The following is a 13,369-nucleotide window of genomic DNA, read 5'->3' as shown; positions in this document are numbered from 1 at the left end:
CACTAATGGAAAGTAAAACTAAGTGTAATGAAGCAATGTTCTACATTTCCAGGAAAACTACTGTTTTCAATTAGAACTGATTTGTTTCTTTACTGATTAAATCAGCTGGCAAAAAAAATTGATGGACCCTTTGGATATCCCTTTGCTGTTTTCTTGTTCAAGTTTTAGGTTAGACTTTCTGCAGTAGTGAGACTATGCTGAGATTATACAGAATAGTGAGTCTGCCTTGATACTGGTTAATAATAATCTTTATCAACAAATTTCACTCTTCACTGTGTCCCTTTTCAGCATTCATCACTGATTGATTGATTTATTGTTGCCACATGTACCGAGATACAGTGAAAAGTGTTGATTTGCATGTTGGTGAATCTTCTCTGCACCCTCTCTAAGCTTCCACATTCTTCCCATAATGAGGAGACCAGAACTGAACACAATATTCCAAGGGTGATCTAACCAGGGCTTTAAAGATCTGCAGCATAACCTCACGGCTCTTAAACTCAATCCTCCGCTAATGAAAACCAATATACCATAAGACTTCTTAACAGCCCTGTCAACTTGGGTGTCAACCTTGAGAGATCTATGTACATGAGCCCCAAGATCCCTCTGTTCCTCCACACTGCCAAGAATCCTGCCTTAACCCGGTATTCTGCATTCAAATGAGACCTTCCAAACTGAATCACTTACAGCCACATCGTACCATACATAGTGCATCAGGGTAGCAGAACAGAGTGCAGAATACAGTGCTAAAGCTGCAGAGAAGGTGCAGAGAGAGAGACATTGGCATTAACATTGGAGAGGTCCATACAAAAGTCTGAGAACAGCAGCGAAGAAGCTGTTTGTACATGTATTCAAACATTTATATCTTCTGCCCGATGGAAGTGAATATAACTGGAGTTGGAGGGGTCTTTGATTATGGTGTATAATATTGGTTAGCATTATAGGACTTTGTCTTATGAATCCCCCCACATCTTTAACTCCAGCCCTATAAATCATTATTGTGTAGCCATTAACACTTGTCCTAACATGGAAACACTAAGAGTTCTCTCACTTGCACTCCTGCAGTTCACACTGAAGTCTCTTTTTGACTCTGATCTCAGAGTCTTGGGGAGGGATGAGGTATTGAAGCCAAAAACGTTAAAGGAAGGACTTACTTTTTGAAGAACTGTCCCTGCAGTATTCTGATCTTCAAACTGATTTTCAAATCATGGAAATCAGTGGCAGCTCCTTGATAATCGACCGACTTGTAGTTACAGCCAGAGGATCAGAAAATTCCGGTCTGTAACCAGGAAGTCAAGGACAAGGAGGAGCGGGAAGAGAGTCCATTGTGAACAGTTCAGCAGTATTGACTTAAAACCCAAAATAGAGGAACCTTCTGTGTTAACAATGTGGTAAGTACTATGCATTAATGACGGACCTGTTTTACCAGTGACATGACCAGACCCTACCAATTCCTGGGCGTGGAGTGATGCTGCTATCATCCTGGGTCCAAGCTTTCAATTTCTGAATGGCCTTGCTGCTCATGGATAACAAACTGTACAGCATTTGGGGTGGTATGGTGGCTCAGTGGTTAGCACTGCTGCCTCACAGCACCAGGGACCCGGATTCGATCCTAGCCTTGGGTGACAGTCTGTGTGGCTCTTGCACATTCTCCCCGTTTCCCTATGCATTTCCTCCGGGTGCTCCGGCTTGTCCCCATTGTCCAAAGGTGTGCAGTTAGCTGGATTGGCTGTGTTAAATCACCCATAATGTCCAGGGATGTGAGGGTTGGGTGGGATGCTCTTCAGAGGGTTAGTGTGAACTTGATGGGATGAATGGCCTGTTTCCAGCTGGTAAGGAGTCTTTGATTCTATTAGAGATGGGCAGCGATAGTTTGACTGCCTGTGATACCCAGATTCTATAAACAACAAAAAACAAAGGTGCCCTGTATTTACTATCTCCAAACAGAGAGGCTCTGAACATCATCCTTTGACATTCAATAGTATTACCATCTCAGAATGCCCCATTATCAATACCCTGGCTATTAATATTGACCAGACACTGGCCTAGCCACATAAGTATAGTGGCTACAAGAGTTGGTCAGACACTGGGAATTCTGCCTTAAGTCTAGCCAGGGTATTTTGCAGATCATACACACTGCTGCTACTGAACATTGGTGGTGATTGGAGAGGATATGGTGCCAATCAAGCTGCTTTGTTCTGGATGGGGTTGAGCCTCTTGAGGGTCTATGGAGCTGCCCCCATTCAGGCAAGTGGGAAGTATTCTATCAATCTCCTGACTTGTGTCGTGTGAATAGTGGACAGGCTTTGGGGAGACAGGAGGTGCTTTACTTGCTATGGGATTCCTAGTCTCTGACCTGCTCATGTAGCCACTGTGTTTATGTAGCGAGTGATGTTGTGGAAGGAGATGATATGGAACATAGAACATAAAACAGTACAGCACAGTACAGGCTCTTCAGCCCTTGCTGTTGTGGCAACCTTTTTCCCTGCTCAAGGTCAGACCAGCCTACATAACCTTCATTGTACTATCTTCCATGTGCCTATCTAAGAGCTGCTTAAATGTCCCTAATGTATCTGAGCTGAAAATGTGTTGCTGGAAAAGCGCAGCAGGTCAGGCAGCATCCAAAGAGCAGGAGAATCGACGTTTCGGGCATGAGCGCTTCTTCAGGTCAGCTCTGATCTCCAGCATCTCCATCCTCACTTTCTCCTCCTAACGTATCTGACTCTACTACCACGGCTGGCAGTGCATTCCATGTACCCACCACTCTCTGTGTAAAGAACCTACCTCTGACATCTTCCCTAAACCTTCCTCCAATTATCTTAAAATTCTGCCCCTCATGATAGACATTTCTGCTCTGGGAAAAAGTCTCTGGCTATCCATTCTATCTATGCCTGTCATCATCTTGTACACCTCTATCAAGTTATCTCTCATCCGTCTTCGCTGCAATGAGAAAAGACCTAGCTCCCTTCTCCTTTTTTCATAAGGCATGCCCTCCAGTCCAGGCAGCATCCTGGTAAATCTCCTCTGCACCCTCTCTTAAACTTCCACATTCTTCCAATAATGATGCAACCAGAACTGAACACAATATTCCAAGGGTGGTCTAACCAGGGCTATATAGAGCTGGAGCATAACCTTGCGGCTCTGAAACTCAATCCCCCTGCTAATGAAAGCCAACACACCATACACCTTCTTGACAATCCTATCAACCTGGGTGGCAACCTTGAGGGATCTACGTACATGGACCCCAAGATCCCTCTGTTCCTCCACACTGCCAAGAATCCTGCCTTAACCATATATTCTGCATTCAAATGCCACCTTCCAAACTGAATCACTTCACACTTTTCCAGGTGGGACTCCATCTGCCACTTATCAGTTCTGCATCCTGTCAATGTCCTGTTGAAACCTACAACAGCCCTCCACACTATCCACAACTCCAACAACTTTTGTGTCATTGGCAAACTTACTAAACCACCCTTGCACTCCCCTATCAAAATCACAAAGAGCAGAGGTCCCAGAACCAATCCCTGCAGAACACCATTAATATACATCGCTGCCCCTTTGTGTTGGTGGTACCAGTACCAGGGAGGCCCCTGTGTGAAATAATTTGGGCTTCTGGACAATGCATTTTGGAGTTTGCTGAAGGTCCCCCATTCCATTTTGGGCTGAAGTTGCTTCTTGCTCCTGTATTTTCAGTTCCAAGATAGAACATTCTCAATACAATTTCTCACATTGCAATGGATTGAATCGAATTGTCTAGTTGTTGCTCTCATGATATAAACTGCTCGAACTTTTGTCTTGTTTGGTCAACCTCATTGGCCTGATTTTAAGAGGAGTTGGGGACACAATGCACAATAGCAGAATGATCAATGAGTCTGCAAGTTCTGGAGATGGAGAAAGTGAGGACTGCAGATGCTGGAGATCAGAGCTTAAAAATGTGTTGCTGAAAAGCGCAGCAGGTTAGGCAGCATCAAAGGAGCAGGAGAATCGACGTTTCAGGCATGAGCCCTTCTTCAGGCATAATGTCGATTCTCCTGCTCCTTTGATGCTGCCTGACTTGCTGCACTTTTCCAGCTACACATTATTAAGTTCTGGAGATGGGGAAGCCTGGCCTATTTCAGCTGCCTGATCTTATTAACATCATGCCTCCTAGTTTCCTGGTCAACTGATGTGGAGGCATCTCGCCGATGTCCCAGTCAGCAACGGAATAATCCTTCAAGGAAGATTGCATTCAGTCAAGATGAAATTCTGAGGCTGAATAGTTTGATGGTTAATTGTCACTTAGCCATAACACAGACACAGGGTTTGAATGCAGAAATTCCATTTCCATATCTGTCAGACTGCATGTTTGCCCTCCGTGCAAAGGGTGCCAATTGCAGAGGTGGGGAATCGAGCCTGTTTGGAAATGAGTCCGAAGATCAAATAGATCCCCACATTGGAAGACCTTCACCCCCAATGTGGGGACAACAATTTTGTGGAGGAATCTTGAATGCTTATGAAAAGTAGATTTGAAGTAGGTTTCATTAGCTGAAATGTTTTTAATTCTCCTACCCTTGAAAAATATTTTTTTTAAAAGGTTGGAGGAAACAAATGCAGATCTGCTGAAGTGCGTTGATTAACAGGCCATCTTGTGTACCTTATAAAACACCCATTAACTCCAGCAGTTTCAATAGGTTTGATTGCTAACATTTTTCAAGAGTTTTTAATACAGCTGAGTCCATTCTGAATGCTTTGCCAAGTTTCAGTAACTCCAACACCATAGAGATCAACAGGGATCTGACTCTACACTTTGATGGTTTTAAGATGTTATTAAAGGATTTGATGTGATTAGTGAATCTGTTTTTCTCACAGTTGGGCCACTTTAGGGAATTTAATTGTTTAAAATGAGTTTTCATGAATGAGAGCTTTTTTTTGTTGATGAACTGTTTATCACAAAGAGCTCTCTTAGATTTTCAGAACTTATTTTTCCACTTTGCACATGGTTCCTCAGGTAACCCCGTAATCAATACTGGGTGAGTGGCTATGACAGCACATGGCAGATGTGAGGATATGAAGGAGCATGGAGGGATGGCGAGGGGGAGAGTATGGGGTTGGTGAGGGGTGCAATGGATGGAGGGCTGGAGGGTGAGACAGCATTTAACATAACTGGCTAAAATCTCAGATGACCAAGGTGGTCTGATATTGAATCCGAAAGACCTGTAGATGCTGTAAATCAGAAACAACAGATGCTGCCAGACCTGCTGAGTTTTTCCAGCTATTTCTGTTTTTGTTTGTGGTTGTGGCCTTCTATTGATGTTTTAATATGCAAATGATTGTTCCTTTCTGAATGCTAAAGCTGCATTCTCTTTAGTCAGTGATGCGTGAACAATACTTTCAAAATAACCCCCGTGCCTACCTGTTCCCCTTCTTCACTCTAATATAAGGAGCAGCTAATCAAGTCCCCTCAACTTTTTACCTTGTTCAGCTAAACGGTCTACAAAGACAAGCACTAACCATGCTCCACAGAGTATTCCGTTTCTAACCACATTCCTTTCAACAACTGTGGCAATTCAGGGCTGCCCTCAGGATGTTGCTGTTCTCCATCTTGCCTGTTCAACTGCAGTTCAGAAAGCTGTGGTGTCCTTCGATGCAATTAGGACCCCACTGTTTCCTCCATCTCTCGTCAGTGGGAGCCTAACCACTGCAGTCTGCTGCTGAATGAAAACACTGCCATAGCACATCTTGAGCAGATGAAGGCAATGATCCTTCCTGATGCTAACCTGCTGACTGAAGTGGGAATGCGAGTTGAGATTCAAATATCAGCCTCATGGAATTTATATCATTAAATCCCGAGTCCACGATTCTCCTACCATGATGAGAAAGTTTTATTTAGTTTTGTAAATACTCATACAAGACCTAAATAGTCAAGATGGTGTGTCACAGTGCTGTCGGTCTTTGCTTACAGCTGGGTATTTGTACCTGATGGAGCAAAACTTACATTATCGCCCCTAAGGTCAGAGCCAGATATAGATAATATGGTATGGACAGACTCATTTGGTGTTTGTGATAGCTTCAGATATGTATTACATCAAATGCACTTCCACTAAGCCCTTTGTTAACATACGTTCAAGAGAGTGTCATGCTTCAAGTGGCCCCAGTTAAGATTGAGTCTGAGGTCTCTAGAGTCTCACATGCTTTGATGATAATATGAACATGTCTCATAAATACATACTGCATACTAGTTGTGACACTTAGCACCTAAATAAAGCAGTTTCTGGTTAAATTTTATAAAACATTTTAGTTATTTGGTTATGATTTTATGTGATTTTTTCATCATTTATCTACAATGATCTGCAGCCTTTTCTCAGTGGTGTCTCTAAAGCCTTCCTGTCAGAAAATCAAGAAACTGCGACATAGAGTACGCACCATTTACGTATAAGAGGTTAGAACAAAGTCTCAAATAGCTTTTCACTTGGATCATAGACAAAAGGCAACACGATGGTTAGCACTGCTGCCTCACAGCACCAGGCATCCAGGTTCGATTCCAGCCTCGGGCGACTGTCTATGTGGTGTTTGCACATTCTTCCCGTGTCTGCGTGGGTTTGCTCCAGGTCCTCCGGTTTCCTCTCACGGTCCAAAGATGATTGTGACATCTTGAAAAATGTCCATAATACAGAGGAGGAGGTGCTGGATTTCCTACAGGACCTGATCAGGTGTACCTTAGAATTCTGTGGGAAGTTAGGGAAGTGATTGCTGGGCTCCTTACTGAGATATTTGTATCATCGATAGTCACAGGTGAGATGCTGAAAGATTGGAAGTTGGCTAACGTGGTGCCACTGTTTAAGAAAGGTGGTAAGGAAAAACCAGGGAACTATAGACCAGTGAGCCTGACATTGGTGGTGGGCAAGTTGTTTGAACGAATCCTGAGGGACAGGATTTACATGTATTTGGAAAGGCAAGAACTGATTTGGGATAGTCAACATGGCTTTGTGTGTGTCTCATGAACTTGATCGGGCTTTTTGAAGAAGTAACAAAGAGGATTGTTGAGGGCAGAGCCATGGACATGATTTATATGGACTTCAGTAAGGCATTCAACAAGATTCACTATGGGAGACTGGTTAGCAAGGTTAGATCTCATGGAACAATGGGAGAACTAGCCATTTGGGTACAGAACTGGTTTGAAGGTAGGGGACAGAGAATGGTGATGGAAGGTTGCTTTTCAGACTGGAGGCCTGTGACCAGTGGTGTGCCATAAGGATCGCTGCTGGGTCCACTACTTCTCATCATTTATATAAATGATTTGGATGTGAACATAGGAGGCACAGTTAGTAAGTTTGCAGATGCCGCCAAAACTGGAGATGTAGTGGACACGAGGAAGGTTACCTCAGATTACAACAGGATCTTGATCAATTGGGCCAATGGGATGAGGAGTGGCAGTTGGAGGCAAATTGTCTTTAATTTAGATAAGTGAAGGGCTGCATTTTGGAAAGGCAAATCAAAGCAGGACTTATACACTTAAGGTAAGATCTGGGGCATGTTGCTGAACAAAAAGACCTTGGAGTTCAGGTTCATAGCTCCTTGAAAGTGGAGTCGCAGGTAGATAGGATAGTGAAGAAGGCGTTTGGTATGCTTTCCTTTATTGGTCAGAACATTGAGTACAGAAGTTGGGAGGTCATGTTGCGGCTATACAGGACATTGGTTAGGCCACTTTTGGAATATTGTGTCCAATTCTGGACTCCTTGAGGAAGGATGTTGTAAAACTTGAAAGGGTTCAGAAAAAGTTTACAAGGATGTTGCCAGGGTGGGAGGACTTGAGCTACAGGGAGAAGCTGAATAGGCTGGGGCTGTTTTCCCTGGAGCATTAGAGGCTGAGAGGTGATCTTACAGAGGTTTATAAAATCATGAGGGGCATGATAGGGTGAATTAGATTAGATTAGATTTTCTACAGTGTGGAAACAGGCCCTTCGGCCCAACAAGTCCACACTGACCCTCCGAAGAGTAACCCACCCAGACCCATTCCCCTCTGACTAATGCACCTAACACTATGGGCAATTTAACACGGCCAATTCATCAGACCTGCACATCTTTGACTATGGAAGGAAACCGGAGCACCTGGAGGTACCCACGCAGACATGGAGAGAATGTGCAAACTCCCCACAGACAGTCACCCAAAGCTGGGATAGCTAAGGTCTTTTCCCCAGAGTGGGGGAGTCCAGAACTAGAGGGCATAGTTTTAGGGTGAGAAGAGAAAGATTTAAATGGGATGTAAGGAGCAACCTTTTAACGCAGAGGGTGGTACGTGAATGGAATGTGCTGCCAGAGGAAGTGGTGGAGGCTGGTACAATTACAACATTTAAAAGATATCTGGATGGGTACATGAACAGGAAGGGTTGAGAGGGATTTAGCCCAAGTGCTGGCAAATGGGACTAGATTAGATTAGGGTATCTGGTCTGCATGGATGAGTTGGAATGAAGAGTCTGTTTCTATGCTGTACATCTCTATGACTCTATGACTCCCAGTGCAGGTTCGGTGGATTGGCCGGGCTAAATTGCCCGCAGTGTCCAGGGATGTGCAGGCTAGGTGGATTAACCTTTGGAAGTGCGGAGCTGCAGGGATAGAGTGAGGGGAGTGGGATGTTCTTCGAAGGGTTGGTGTGGATTCAACAGGCTGAATGGCCTGCTTCTACACTGTAGTGATTCTATGAGTGCAGGTGTTCACCTAAAAATAAGCAGGGCAGCCAGAGAAACTCAGCAGGTCTGGCAGCATCGGTGGAGAGAAACAGAGTTAATGGTTTGAGTGAAATGTGAGGATCACGACCCCAAATCAAATGAGAGTTCACCTCTTGTCCTTGTCAGCATTACTCTCATTCCTGATGAAGGGCTCTGGCCCGAAACGTCAAATTTCCTGTTCCTTGGATGCTGCCTGACCTGCTGCGCTTTAACCAGCAACACATTTTCAGCTCTGATCTCCAGCATCTGCAGACCTCACTTTTTACTCGAAGCATTACTCCTCCAACTAATACCTGACCCTCGGTGAAATCAGGTGCTGACCCTTCAGAGGCAGTTAAGGGTCAACCATATGGGGGATCTAGAGTCACGCCCATGGTGATTACCCTGAAGGAAGCAGTGAATCAGAAAGTAATGGATGATGGTTATAATATAATGGGAATGAGTAGGTTAATGATGCTATAACAGTGATTGCAACAGCTACATGACATTGAGTCACGGAGGAGGGAGGAATGGACGAACTGTATTGGAACATGGTCATCAGTCTGCAACACCTTAGAATGAAAATAGAGAGATTATGGGACCCCCTGAGAATCAGACATTGATGACTCTTTGATGAAACATTTTAGGGATTGTGTAGCTACAAAGAGCAACTGGTGGAGATGGAAAGTCCAGGTCTCATGGTTGGCAGAATTCATGGGAGGAAACGTTGCAGGTTTGAGTTCGTGGGAGCAGCACAATCCATAAAAGTTAAGAGTCACGGTATGTAACGGTTGCCACGGTCACCATGTCTGAGACTGGCATCCTGATAAACCGAGTTAAATTCCACCAGGTGCCATGGCATCACTTTGAAGCTGCTTCCTCAGCATTACCTCTGGGTTGTTAACTCAGCGACCTTAACCACCACCTCACCATCCCTCCTGTCCTTCGACTTGGAGGATGTCGCTGTGTACAAATTGGTAACCGTGCATCACATTAGCGTCTAACCTTTCAATATATTCTGGTGGCCACGCAGCGGGTTTGGCAACTTCCTGGCGGGGTGGAGGGAGGTGTAAAATTAGGGCACGCTTATTCTTTGTTCCAATGGGAAGAGTTCCAGAATGGGCACAGACAATGATCCCAGGTCATCGGAAAAGAGGAATGAGGCATAGACACTGGTCAGCGCCAGGTTTAAACCATCCTGCTTCTATCGCTTGGAGTGATCACCCTGAATATGTTCACATTCGGTTGAAACATCTTTAGAATTTTTAACTCTGCAAATTAATAATTGAGCTGCTAACAAGGAACTGGAGCCCTGTGCTATTTTTTACCGTCAGCTTCAATCCGCTCCAGCTCTATAAATCATTTATTCGGAGTCACGTCTTTAACTGGAAAAGAATTATCTGAATTCCTTTCACATTCTTTGCTTCGTGGAGAGGAGTGTTCATTCCCCACCGCTCCCCCCACCAACCGCCCTCACTCCCCCCCCCCCCCAAATGTACCTCAATGCACAGCGTGACTGCAAAGTCTCCCCACCCCACCGTGCCAGCTGCCAGTCACACATAAACAACTCAACTTCTATGCCAGGGGCACACACGCCCTGCCATTTCACCAGCTGCCTTTTTTTGTATTTCCCAGGTAGCGAGGCACTGTTCATTGTGGGTTTGGAAATTTGTGATTGCGAGGAGATGCCATTCAGATGTGTGTGTGTGTGTGTGGGGGGGGGGCGGTAGGGGGTGGGGGGTGAAAACGCTTCTGTATGCCAGCTGTGTGTGAACTGGGCTCCAGGTTAGCAAACAGGACCCAGGATCTCCCTATGTCCCAACTTCCTCAAAATCCCCATAGTGCAGTTAGAGGCCATTTGGCCCATCGAGTCCACACCGACCCTCCGAAGAGCAGCCCGGCCAGACCCAAACTCCCCCTCTCTATCCTCACAGCTTGCCGTGGTCAATCCACTTAGCCTGCAGACTATGGGTAATTTAGCGTGGCCAATGCACCCTAACCTGTGCATCTTTGGACTGTGAGAGGGAACCCACGAAGACACTGGGAGAATGTGCAAACCCGAGGGTGAGATCGAACCCAGGTCCCTGATGCTGTGAGGTAGCAGTGCTAACCACTGAGCCACTGTGTTGCCTTTCCACTGGCATGAACAGAGTGCCAGCTCCCTGGTTCTTCTGCCACTTTCACTAGGTTTGAAGTGTCAATGGAAACTAACCAGAATGAAGCATGTTTCCAGGGACGTGGGAGATGGTGACATTTGAAATCAGTAAAATCTGGAATTAAAAGCTGGCCTCTTGGGAACATTGTCGAGTGCTGTATAAACCCCATCTCCTTCACCATGGAAAGGAAGACCGTGATCCTTACCTGGCCTGGCCTACGTGCAATTCCAGCCCAACACCACTGAGAAAGTTCCTCACTCAGAGAGCGTGCTGAATCTGTGGAATTCTCAGCCCCCGAAAGTGGTGGCAACTCCGAAATCTGCCCTTTTCCCTTTGCCAGGTCAGATACTGATTTCTTTTGACTAAGGGTCCCCAGGGAGCCCATGAGAAACCCCATGTTGGTTTGATGATCATGCACATTGCACAGCCAGTTCTCTGCCATTCTGTTGGGTTAACATCAGAGTGGCATGATCAGAACCTTAAGTGGGCATTGCCCATTCAGCAGTCTCAATTGGCAGTGGGGTAGGGAATGCATCAGTTGACATTGCCGTCATTGAATGATCATCAGAATGGAGTCAGGAAGGTGCTGGGGGGCTTCAATGCTGTCCTCTCGACAAAGGTATCATGCTCATGTGCATTGTTCTTCCAAAGGACTATGGATTCGTGCCACGTTGCACGATAACCAGAGTTCTCCTTCTTTCATATAATATAGTGGTTAAAGCCGAAGTAAGGTACACCTGAGGTCCCATGATAATGATAACCCATAAAGTGAACCAAAGACTGTGTGAACTAACATGTGAAGTTACGGCAACAAAGCTATCATTCAAAGCTATCAAAAAATTGTACCATTTCCACAACTGTTGCTCACTGCATTCTCTGCTACAGCTGTCACCTCTGCTTTTCTTAACATATTTCGAGAACCATGAATGAATTATATATTCCTCCTATTGAAATTTTTCTTTATAGTGGGAATATAATTATTTTGAAATATCTTCTAATTAGAGCCTAGTTGGCCAGTTCACTTTAGCAAGCTCAGCTTTCATTCCCACATAGTTGCCCTTATTAAAGTTTACAACATTAGTCTTTAACCCAATCTTCTCCCTTTTCAGTGTATGTAAAATTCAATTATAGTTTGCTTGATGCTTCCTGGACATACTTATACTTGGAGGTTGTTAATTAATCCTGTCACATTACACAATACCAAATCTAATGTAACCTGCTCTCTGGTTGATTTGAGTATATGCTGCTCTGAAATAAAAGCTGTATTAAGAAAATAATGATAAACCAAAGAACTGCTAGAGATCTGAAACAAAAACTGAAATTGCTTGAGAAACTCAACAGGTCTGGCGGCATCCATTGGGGGAAAAAAGAAAGATTGCTTCTGATGAAGGTTCATTGGACCTTAAATATTAACTCCGCTTTCTTCCTACAGCTGCTGCCACACTTGCTGCGTTTCTCCAGCAATTTCTGTTTTAGAACATAGAACATTGCAGCGCAGTACAGGCCCTTCAGCCCTCAATGTTGCACCGACCTGTGAAATTAATCTGATGCCCATCTAACCTACACCGTTCCATTATTATCCATATGTATGCTCAATGCCTATTTAAATGCTCTTAACTTCTTTGTCCCAAATTATGGTTCATGTCAGGACACCTGTAGACCACTCCCTTTAGTGAATTCTTTTTCCTGCCATTCCTCAGTTCCAACACCGTACAGCCCAGATGGCCTGCTTCTTCAAGGACCGCAGATTCCCCCCAGACGTGATCGACGATGCCCTCCACCGCATCTCCTCCACTTCCCGCTCCTCTGCCCTTGAACCCCGCTCCTCCAACCGCCACCAAGACAGAACCCCACTGGTTCTCACCTACCACCCCATCAACCTCCATATACAGCGTATCATCCGCCATCATTTCTGCCACCTCCAAACAGACCCCACCACCAGGAATATATTTCCCTCCCCTCCCCTATCAGTGTTCCGAAAAGATCACTCCCTCCGTGAATCCCTCGTCAGGTCCACAGCCCCCACCACCCCTCCACTCCCGGCACCTTCCCCTGCAACCGCAAGAAATGCAAAACTTGCGCCCACACCTCCTCCCTTACTTCTCTCCAAGGCCCCAAGGGATCCTTCCATATCCACCACAAATTCACCTGCACCTCCACACACATCATCTATTGCATCCGCTGCACCCGATATGGCCTCCTCTATATTAGGGAGATAGGCCACCTACTTGCAGAACGTTTCAGAGAACACCTCTGGGACACCCAGACCAACCAACCCAACCACCCCGTGGCTCAACACTTTAACTCGCCCTCCCACTCCACCAAGGACATGCAGGTCCTTGGACTCCTCCACCACCAGACCATAACAACACGATGGTTGGAGGAAGAGCGCCTCATCTTCCACCTAGGAACCCTCCAACCACAATGGATGAACTCAGATTTCTCCAGTTTCCTCATTTCCCCTCCCCCACCTTGTCTCAGTTGATTCCCTCGAACTCAGCATCGCCTTCCTAACCTGCAATCTTCTTCCTG

The sequence above is a fragment of the Hemiscyllium ocellatum genome, chromosome 20, assembly GCF_020745735.1.
Source record: "Hemiscyllium ocellatum isolate sHemOce1 chromosome 20, sHemOce1.pat.X.cur, whole genome shotgun sequence".
NCBI lineage: Eukaryota > Metazoa > Chordata > Chondrichthyes > Orectolobiformes > Hemiscylliidae > Hemiscyllium > Hemiscyllium ocellatum.
This window is presented reverse-complemented; position numbering follows the sequence as displayed.